General features: G+C 28.4%; 1 protein-coding gene and 1 long non-coding RNA gene across 10 annotated transcripts in view; both read right to left on the bottom strand.

Annotated features, from left to right (window-relative positions):
• The window catches only part of LOC142321545 (uncharacterized), an 81,019-nt gene extending 80,044 nt beyond the window's left edge, over positions 1–975 (bottom strand). For 4 of the 9 annotated variants that reach the window (XR_012755674.1, XR_012755700.1, XR_012755682.1 and 1 more), the window contains exon 1: positions 728–974. The gene's annotated coding sequence lies outside the window, so the exon portion shown is untranslated. Of the gene's footprint in view, positions 1–727 lie in introns of all 9 variants that reach the window. The other 5 variants (XM_075359753.1, XM_075360080.1, XM_075359995.1 and 2 more) reach the window with 3 other exon arrangements.
• Positions 976–6,389: 5,414 nt separating this feature from the next.
• On the bottom strand, positions 6,390–10,807 carry LOC142321365 (uncharacterized). Its single transcript, XR_012755613.1, has 3 exons — positions 10,701–10,807; positions 9,240–9,578; positions 6,390–7,328 (listed from the first exon to the last, which is right to left on the bottom strand). It is a non-coding gene; the product is annotated as an uncharacterized LOC142321365 (long non-coding RNA).
• Positions 10,808–11,730: the final 923 nt, after the last annotated feature.

Raw genomic sequence — 11,730 nt, 5'->3', positions numbered from 1 at the left:
GTAACTGAGAAGAAAAGAAGCTTTTGAAATACGGTGCTATAGGAGAATGTTAAAAATCAGATTGATGGATAAAGTGACAAATGAAGAGGTTTTGCAGTAAATTTATGAAAAAAGAAGCATTTGGAAAAATATAGTTAAAAGAAGAGACACACTTATAGGCTACATATTAAGGCATCCTGGAATAGTTGCTTTCATATTGGAGGGACAGGTAGAAGGGAAAATTGTGCAGGCAGGCAACGTTTGTAACATATATAACTAATTGTTAGGGATGTAGGATGTAAGGGGTATACTGAAATGAAATAACTAGCACTAGATAGGAAATCTTGGAGAGCTACATCAAACCAGTCAAATGACTGAAGACAAAAAAAAATAAAATTTAATCTTACGTGCATAACAGTTTTTCGATTAGCATTCTTGTTTTTTTTTTATTGGAGGGCATCAAATTCCCACAATAACTATTCTAAGATATTCAGACTTCAGAACTAACAGTGTAATACCTTTTTGTAGTTACATTTACAGTAGTTATGTAATTACTACGAAAATAAATTATATAAAATACTCTGGTACAAATTCAAGTCCAAGCTAAGTTAAAATTAAATAATTTAAGCGAAAACTAGATCTGGTAATTTGGGTTAGATGATCATCGCTAATTTTCGAAAAATACTTAACTTAAAATGACTTATCAATTTCTTTATAAAGAAATAATTAAAGGAAATAAAAATATTACCTTGTTCCAAATCATAGTTTTGTATTAGAATTAAACACTTCAAACGAAAACAAATAGATGCACTGATTAATATTAAAAAAAAACATACTACAACAAAAATAAACAGGTTAATTACTGACGGTTGTCAACGATATGATGCGTAAATACCCGAACGGCTAGTCTAGTAGACTACTTCAAAATAATCACATAATAGGAATACAACTGCAGTTAATTACTATTACAACTGTCAGATTGCTCTGTCTGGTTATGTTAACTACTACTTGCTTTAATACTAGTATTAAAACACCACCACGTACATTACTTTTTAATTAAAGGGGCATTAATATTGTTAAATTTTGGATAATATTTTTTAAAAAATAAGTAGGGTAATTTTCATGACTATTAACTTTTTAATTTTTATATATTGGTTATATAAAATTGAGTTTTAATAAGATGCAATAAAAGTTATTTAAAGTTTTAAACTTTAAAGTCGATCACATTAATGAGTAGGTAATATTCTAATATTGAAAGTTATTTCTAAACAGTGTCCCACATATATCGGAACCACATTGACCAAAATAGTTCAGGTTTCACAAAAATATCTGGCTACATATATATATATATATATGTGTGTGTGTGTATGTATATATATTCAGTTACCGTGAAAAATTGATATTTGGCAAATGTTGATATTCTCCGGTGAGTGTCAACACATACCACACACGTCGGTGAGACCTAAATATTTCCTTTTTCGGACTTCAACGATGTCGACATACACAGATAAGCTCTGGTGGCTGGTAAATAGATTATGAGAAACCTTGTAAAAAAAAGGAAGATTAAATTTAACATAACCTTCGCTCGCTAACCTCATTTAATTGTAAAAAAAAATTATTCTGAAAACTATAAATATTTTTTTTATTTCTCTTAAACGACATACCTTATACTACCGTCTCTATATAATCGTCAAATAAATTAAGACATTTATCATAGCGATACACCAGCTTTAATATACGCTCGTGGTATTCTTCTGCCGCCAGCCATTTAGCCACTGATTAACCTTTTTTTAAGTTCATTGTCATTCGCGAATTGCTTACTTATTTCTTTTTTCCTGTTTAGCCTCCGGTAATTACCTTTCAGATAATACTTCAGAGGATGAATGAAGATGATATGTGTGAGTGTGGTCTTGTACAGTCTCAGTTTGACCATTCCTAAGATGTGTGGTTAATTGAAACCAAACCACCAAAGAACACCGGTATCCTCGATCTAGTATTCAAATTGTGTAAAAATAACTGGCTTGAGTAGGATTTGAACGCTGGAACTCGACTTCCAAATCAACTGATTTGGGAAGCCAGTTGGTTTTATTAGTGTCCTACTTTTGCATAAATTTTATGGTAACGCTACATCTTTTGCAGGTGATACAGCTCTACTATATTCATAAGAATCTTGATAGATTGCAAACTGTAATGCAGAGTGATCTGGATAATTTAGACTTATAGTTTTGTCAGTAAATTATTTCATAATACTTTAAAAATCAAATATCTAATTTTTACTTTATCTGCTTCCAGTTTATTAGTTCTATTAATATACCATAATGGTGACTGCTTGTATACAATGTGATATCTCAGGTGAAATTTATTACTTGAGGTGATTGTTTTTAAAATTCATGGGATTTGCATATACAGAATTTGAAGAAATATTTGTTTATATGCATTAAAAGAATTTGTTTATTTGAAATTCAATTATAGATTGCATTGCTGGGGATCAACCTAAGAAAAAAAATAGATGTGTGGATTATGGCAGCTAAAAAACAATATTTTAAAAATGAGGGAATTACCTGCCAAAAGATAGTAGAGAATTATAAACTAGTATACCAGTATGTCTGTTACTACAAATAAACTATCAAAAATATGTATTAATATTTTTTTTATGAATACTTTGCTGGAATATCTTATGAAGTTATCAGTAGCGCTGGTGAATGATAGAATGATGCAGAATTATCAAGATCACTTTAATTCTCTCATTTCACTTAAATCCTATTGGTTATTATGAGCTTGGTATACGTATATACAGTCTCTAAAACCAAGTAAATGTCGAGATACCAATAAGATCTCTTCTGCTCACGTAAAGGAAATTTCTGTTCAAGTAATCCCTACCTTATCTAATATATATATAATAATAGTCTTGATATGGGTAAATTTGCTTCCATCCTGAAATTGTTTCAGTTCATAAATCAGCTACTTTAGATGTGGCTGGTAAATATCGAACCATTTTACTACTTTCAGTTTCTTTTTAAATTGCTAGAAAAAGCAATTAAATAAAGTTGGTTAGTTTTTTATCCAAAAATAAATTTTTTGCTCGTATCAATTAGGGTTTCATGAGGATGAATATTTAATTTGCAATGCATGTTTTTGTATTATTTCTTGATATTTATTATGAATTTGATACAGTAAAAAAAAAAACGAATTCACCTTTATCTAAAATGTATAGTACTGAAATGAGAGGTCTAGCTTTAAAATTGTTTTCGTATTATCTGGAAGACAGAAGTAAGTGCATAATTGTGGGTGACTGTGAGCAATAACTTTCAGGTAAATTATATATTCCCCATTATTTATATATTAAGAACCTATTCTATTTATAATTTATTAATGACCTATTTCACATAAATTTTATGGTAAGAGAAAGCTATATATCTTTTGCACATGTTGCTCTAGTACATTTGTTTGAATATTGATAGGTTGTAGACTGACCTGGAATGCTTTAAAAATCAAATATCTAATTTCTTCTTTATCATCTGCTTCCAGGTTATTAGCTCCATTAATATACCACAGTGTTGACTGTGCTCTTATTCAGCTACAATACCACTTTTCAGTCATATCTTGGGTGTATTCTATTAAATACTTAGGGTTGATGGTAGATGGCAAATTATCACAAAATTTACTTATATGTTTACAGAGTTTTGAAGAGATATTTATTTACACGCATTAAAAAAAGTTTTTTTCAATGGATGTACTTCATCAAATCTTCTTTTCTCTAGTTCATTCAAAATTAAACTATGGATTCCATGGTTGGGAATCAACTTATTGGCTCTCATCATCTGATTATAATTTTGCAAAATACAATTATATACATAATGTGTGGTGCAAGTAGGAAAACATTCTTTCCCTTTAGTTTCGTAAATATCTGTATTTTGCATTACATCTTTTTCTTTATAAGGTCTTCTAACCTTTTACAAATGAAGTGGTAACATCGAGCTGGTGATAGCCAAGGGTGAAAGCAATTTTATAACTAAGCAGACTTTTGCAAAAATGTTACTCTTCCAAGACCTTACTGTGCATTATTTCAAAAACTTTTCTTTTTCTAAAACTTAAGTTCTTTAACTCCCTGCTGAGTAGTGTAAGAAGTACTTGTAATCTTAATTTAAATTTAACTTAAAAGAATGGATTTTCTACTTTACAATTGATGAGATGGAAGCACATTATTCAATCAATGGTGATCTAGTCTAAATGAAAGAGTAGTTAATTTTAAATGTTATGTTAATTACATAGGTGTGTGTGTATATGTGAGCAGGGAGAGGAAGAGATAACATAATAAAACTGGGTGTGTGTAAGAAGTTAGTTTTTTATTTTAATGTTTTTTTTTCTAACTATATTTGCTGATGTGGTACTCCTACCTACAGTCAAACTTTTGCTTTGTAGGTAAAATACTTTCATATGCAACTACAGTAATATCAAGAAAAGTGGGCTAAATTTATCGATATATTAATATGATTAAATGTTTGTGTACTAAATTACACAAACATTGCTTGAAATTTGGCATAAAATTAAAATTATTACAATGCAACCATCAACAAAATGAATAAACAGATGTTTCACCCAATTAAATTACATAAACACTTTTTTTTTTAAATCAAGTAATTAAAATGTTATTTCATTAATAGCGTAGATTAATAATTATTATTAATAAATTATATCTAAATAAAAAAGGTAAAAAATACGGGAAATGAAGTCTGATTTGAAGCGATGTGGCTTCCCCTTAGAAGATCCAAATATTTAATTTTGCCATAACTCTGGAACCAATGAATATTTTTTATTATAAATTCGTTAATAATTTATTAAAGTGTGCTTTACGCAGATGCGTGGAAGGGATGGCAGTTAAGAGCAAGCGAGTCGTATAACCTTGAAACGGTAACCTATTGTCGTGGGATATAGTATTGTGCGGGGGGGGGGACGCTCACTTAGCAACGGGAGTTGTTGACAGCGCGTCGGCAGCAATTAATTCCATCGATGATTGCAGTTTGATTTGTAACATCTCGTACTAATATTACATGAATATTTATAACCATTTTGTTTTTTATTAATTTATTTTACTCGTATTGACAGTATACAAAGTACTCACTTTTTTACTAGCCTCCGGGACCACCCTTAGATATTGCTTAAGAGGATGAGATAAAATGATAATTTTGTTAACGCATAAAAAAATGCTATGCCTGCCCGAACTTCGAACCCGGTACCTTTGGATAAAAGGTCGAGACGGTTAACAATACCACTGTGTATATGTGTGTGTGTGCGGGCGCGCTCAGAGGCGCACGCGTACACACACACACACACACACACACACACACAAGCGCTATTATAGAGGGAATTAAAACTGAAAACTGACTGCTAACGTAGATATTAATTTCAAAGTATATAAATTCGGATGGAAATATTTAATCATTATTTTCGTTCATTTAGATTAAATATCTTTTTAATAGAAAGCTTGGAATCAGTGATGAGGAACATACTTTCAGCTATCACAACTATATCGGATAATCAGTCAATGAAAATTATTTTCATCAAATATGTAAAGTTATATATATATATCAAATATGTAAAGTTATAATATGTATTGTTATATATACATAATTTCCTTAAAATTACATATGTATGAAGCACTGGATAATCGACTTTTGGCAATGGTATTCATTTTAAAATATATCTTTTTTTTATTCAATCAATTCATTATTTGTCATAATAAAATTGTTAGATGTTGGCGATAACTTCAAAATTGAAAACATATAATTTTGGATAAATGATTATTAGAACTACTGGTTAATCGACAGCCATTTAATTAACATCCCTAATATAATTAACTGAACCTCATGCAATGTTTAAATTTTATAATTTTTCTCACGATTGGCTGAAGTATTATGTGTACAAGTGCAGCGCTTCAGATTCTTAATCCAAGGAATCTGGTTTGAATCGGTCTGCCTCACTAATAGTTTTGCCTTAATGGATATTCCCCTTTATAACAGGTATCTTCCGGTTATGAAGGGTCAGGGAAAATAAGGCTATTTTCCTTGATTATGATAAAAGCTGTTGGGCGTCATTATGGATTCACCACACCTTGCGTACCCTTGGCTTCGAAATTTGTAGCTATGTCTACTTCACTCTTTTTTCTTCTTCATGATTGTAACACCTTTGGTTCCTTGAATAACTTTAATTTTATAATTTTTCATTAATATTTTTTTTAATTGTGAAGAATTATAATTTTTCAGTAGGAAAGGATCAGACAGCTACCAATAAAATTTTAAGGAAGTTTAAACAAAAAGATTTGTAAAATATCTTTTAAGTTTTTATTTTTGTAATTACAAAGGTTTTGCTAAAACAGATTTTGGGTGAACACACACACACACAGAAAGATTTAATTTAAGACTGTGTATAAATTGGAAACAAAAGCTAAATTGTTATGTATAGTCAACTAAAAACAGTGTTCTAAAGATATTTATATATTTTTATGTTTTTCTATAAGACATTCTGCCAAATACTTACTAGAATTATTGAAATTAATATCAATGTTTGGCCAATGAGTTGAAAATTGTAAGAGCCAAGGAGGACCATGCCACCAAAGTGACATCAAATAATTTACTTGTTTTACAACACCTAGACTAAGTCAGCTGGATTTTCCAAAGACTTAATATAGTGCCACTTAGCATTTGAGGTATCTCTTTGAATTTCAGTAATTCTATTACTTATAAATACCTTCCAAGCAGAAGCATGTCCATGAATCCAGGGCAATGCTATTGTTCAATCTAAATAAGATGTATTTCATTAATAAGTATATTCAAAGCATTTATTGCCTTCACTAATAAACATGAGAGTAGTAAACAACCAGATAATTCAAGTTTTGGTAGGTTATTTAATTATTTAACGACTTATCTTAATTCAATTAAGTGCAACTGATTGTATAATTTATACTACTGAGATAACATCGTTATAGGTAATCTATCATTCCCAATTAATTTTAAGTTTCCATAAGGATTGCTTGAAACATTTATGATAGAAAACAATAGAACCAATAAGATTTAATGGGTCAAATACTCTTGTAATAATAGAGAATAATTCTTTAGTATAAATTTTAGTATCAATAAATTGAGTAATTTGAAATTATAATGTGTCTGTAGAATTGTTCCATAAAATGCCTAAGTTATGTAACTCATGTTCCTGTGCTAAAGGAATAAAATTATGTTCAAGAGTAGCAATATTATGATTATTAGAGAACCATTGATGAAATGGAAAACCATAACGTTAGAGTAAATTTGAAACAACCTTTAGTTGGATAGCTTCATCTAGATGGTCAGAGCCTGAAATAAAAACATAAAAATCATTTCTAATAGCATTGCATGATAATGGAAAATTTTTGGTTTTCATTTGATATTTGAATTAGGTATCTAGTGGCTAAATATGGAGCAGAAACAGTTCCATATGTTATAGTTCTAAGTGCAAAATATTGTAGTTGTCGATCTGGAGATTCACATCACAAAAGGTTTAACTGGAATTTGGCGATACATTTGGCTAAGTATTACTGAGAATAAATCCTATTGGACAACAAGCCCAACTAGAGAAACTATTAAAGGTTTTAGCTGAGTCATCGAAGACAACTCGCATTTTAGTATTTAGACTTGTGGGCTTAAATATTGGCTGGTGAGGTAAGTAATGTACATCTGATTCATTGGTTAATAAATCGTCAGAATTAAGTAATGACATATGACCTAATCTTAGGTATTCTTGCATAAAGACAGTATATTCCCTTTCAAGATTAGAATTGTTTCATAATTTAATCATTCTAATCTCATTCCAGATATAAGAACCTATTTTTAACATTAATGAAAGTTTCACCTAGCTGGAGTTTATCGGATTAACGTGGTAATGAGAAGATTAAACTGATTTGATTGTTCCATTAAGTTGGAAATGTGTTTCACATGAAAAGGTGGAAGTTTCATTAACTGAAACTTCAGATCAGTTCCATGAATTTTCCAAAACTTTTGTTGCTTGTAAAAAGGGATGTAATACTATTCTTATGTTTAAATTAAGTAGGAAGACAACTACTAAGAATAAATCCCAGTTTAATCTCTTGAATAACAGGATATCTTGAATAAATTAAAATAAGGTAAAATAAGATCTAAATAAAATTGGGTTACAAAAATATCACAATATAGTTGATATGTTAAATTTAGAATCTGTAAAGAAAAGGTTTTGAGGTAGATTAAGATGAAAAGTTTAAAATGTATGTAATGGAAGGTTAGTTATGTCTGGCAAAACAGCATAACGCATACCAATGAGCGTTTTTGTATCTTGAATGCAATGTAAGTAATGCACTACACTCAGATTTGTCTAATGCATTATTTATGCCTGAAATAGGGAAATCTTTATTGAATTAAAGCCCCAATTTGCAAAAATTTAACTGACTGCCTAAGTTTAACAAGACTACACAAATGAGAATAACCAAAAACATCATCTACATTACATACAGCAGTAGACAAAATAACATTTTTGTTTAATTGTGAACAATAGTCATTATTATTAAATTTATCATTACTTAATTTACAATCATTAATCTTATCAGTATGAACGACTGTGTTATGTCTTTGTTGACGTAAATCACATAAGTTATTCGAGTAACATTGGTTGTTACTATGACCTCTGTGGAAACATATGAGACAATTGTGTTCTAAAAAGTTTCTTCATTCATCATTGGATAAATTTTAAAAAATTATATCATTTTTGTAACTTATGACTGAACTTACAAAATAAACAATGCTTAAAGTTAGATCTAGGATAATAGCATTATGTTGTTTATGAATCTTGTTAACGTTCAAGTAGGATGTTTGTTAAGAGATTTAAATGCATTGTTGTAATGTTGTCCTTTAACATTTCCAATACTAAACTGTGAGTTTGTTATATGTTTTGGACAGCCCTAATTTGATAATCTTTCTTTCCATAATCTGGCAGTTTACTCTAGCCTTGTTGTTAGAAATTGAATTATAATAAATTCGAATATGTTAACTGGAAGTTTCATTGTTTCAAGTGAATTGACAAATGAAGAAATGTCACTGAATAAGATTTAATATGATTCTCTATTTAAAAAAATGTATTTTTAAAATGCGATTATAATCCGTAATGATTACAATTAACTAATGCGGCAAAAAAACAAAATAAAACTAAATTACACAAATAATATTATACAGATAATGGTGTTAACATAAGTTACAAACCTAGTTTCAGTGTAGTGAAGGAAACTCCAATAAAATATTTTTGTTCATTCATAATTTAATTACTGAAGGTCACCAATTAAAATTTAATTTTTTCAAGCTGCAATGTATTTATATGTATAACATAATATTAGAACTTCATATGTAGCTGATATTTCATATAAAGTTTTAATTATCCAGGCCAAAAATAATCTACAGCAAATCCAGCCACAGATAATTCGTTGGTTGTGGTAGTTGCATACACTAAGTAATTGCTGGATAAATAAACAAATGGATATTTGTTTATTTATAAACTAGTCAAAATGGATTCAGGGATGGTTAAACGGATATTTCCGTTGAAATCTGAAAACCAAAATTTTTACAATCACAATACTTCCTTTACTTCATACAAGGAAATAAAAATGAGATTTTCTTGCATTCCCATTTTAATAAAAAATATTGTATTATAAATTACATTGATAAAGATAAAAAATATACAAGCATCCTACATGAATTAATTAACCAAGACTGGCTTATATTGAAAACTGAAAAGTAGTAAGCTAAACAAAAAAATAATGTATATTATAATACAAAAGTAGATAAGAGCAAAAATTATAAAATGAAAATTTAACTAGGATAACCTATATATATATATATATATAATTAAACAAGTAGTAGATTAAGTAAAGTAATTAGTGTAATAATTAATAGTGTAATTAGTAAAGTATATTACATATATACAAGTAGTAGAAAAGATATATATATATACTTTTCTACTAGATTATACTTTATATAAATAGATTTACATTTTGTAATAACAAATCTAACTTCCAATACTATATCAATAAATATGACATTAGAGGTTATAAATTAATGAAATGTGTAAATAGATTAGGTTTTTTTCTTTTTCCTGTTTAGCCTCTGATAATTACCTTTCAGATAATACTTCAGAGGATGATTTGCATGAGTATAAATGAAGTGTTAAGTCTTGCACAGTCTCAGTTCGATTATTACTGAGATGTGTGGCTAATTGAAATCCAACCCACATCGGTATCCACGACTGACTACTAAGACTTGAACGCTGTAACTTTCGACTTCCAAATCAGCTGATTCAGGAAGACCCGTTGACCACTAGTCTAAGCCGGTGGGTTAGGTTGCATAATATTAACCTAACCTACACCAAAATACACAAACATCTTGTAGGAAACCACATATTGTGCTCATTCCAATAAAGTGGATTATACCTCCTATAAATCTCTGATTCAATAATTTTTGGTTTTGTATGTCAACCACAAGACAAAATTAATTTTTCTGCATTTTTTTAGCATTGTCATGAGTAGTTATTCACAACTGAATAACATATTCATAACATTATATTACATAACCTCATTACATTAAAACTGAAATTAATTAATTAAATTAATTTTTGATGTAATTAGGTCTAATTAAATAATTTAAAATAATAACACAATAAGACTACCTAACCTTCATGAACATGGTTTTTTATATAAGTTAGTTTATACATCTTTTTTACATTACTTTTACAAAATAGGTAAAGTCAATTAAAAAGTATGAACATATGATAGTTGTAGGTTACAGACTAAATTGATTTCGGGATTTCTTCTAATGATGTATATTTTTAAAATATTTTTATTTAATGTTGTTTGTTATTTATATTTGTAACTTTATTTATTAAATTTTCTATTGTAAAAAATAATCATGTTATAAATAATTATACACGTTAAGTAAAACTGATAAAAAAAACAACGGTCTCTCATTTTGCCAACATAAATTTAAATAAAGAGATTGGTATTTAAAATAGTACCTAATTGTATAAATAAGTAAATAAATAAAACTATTAACTAGTTGTAATTAAGACATTAATTAATATATATTATTTAGTTTTATTTACAAATATTATTTATTTAAAAGTTATAAACGTATTTTTTAAAAATAATCTAATAAACCAAAATAGATGAGCGCGGATGATTATTACCCGACTCAAATCTTTTGTAGAACCCACAAACCTGTTAAAACATGTTCAGATTACGCCGTGTAACTGACAGGAACGCAACGTTTCGTGTTAGCTTAAAGTTTTAATTTCCTGGATTTAAGGTAAAATTAGGGTAAACTTATTGAAAAGCAGCATATTTATGCGAGGATTAATAGTTTTTAAGTATTTAAATTAATTATACAAATTAATATTCAATTTTGACTGGTTACTGATTATTTATAAAGCCACGTGCTTTAGACTGTGTAATGATAAAAAATTAGAAAATTGATTTTTCTTAAATAGATAATTCATTTAATTAATATTTATTGCTATGATATTTGTATGCAATATAATTTTCTCATTTTTTAAATTAGCCATTTTTTTTTTTACTAAAAAATTGTTTCAAGGCTGTAGTCTTTTGTCCATGCTTTCATGGCAATGCTTTGGTTTCTATAAAATAAAAATTCTAATAATTTTTAATTTGTTCAATATATTATAATATATTTGTTCAATATATATTTG

Source organism: Lycorma delicatula, chromosome 1 (genome assembly GCF_047948215.1).
Source record: "Lycorma delicatula isolate Av1 chromosome 1, ASM4794821v1, whole genome shotgun sequence".
Classification (NCBI taxonomy): domain Eukaryota; kingdom Metazoa; phylum Arthropoda; class Insecta; order Hemiptera; family Fulgoridae; genus Lycorma; species Lycorma delicatula.
The sequence above is the reverse complement of the archived record's forward strand: the minus strand, read 5'-3'. Positions and strand labels throughout refer to the sequence as shown.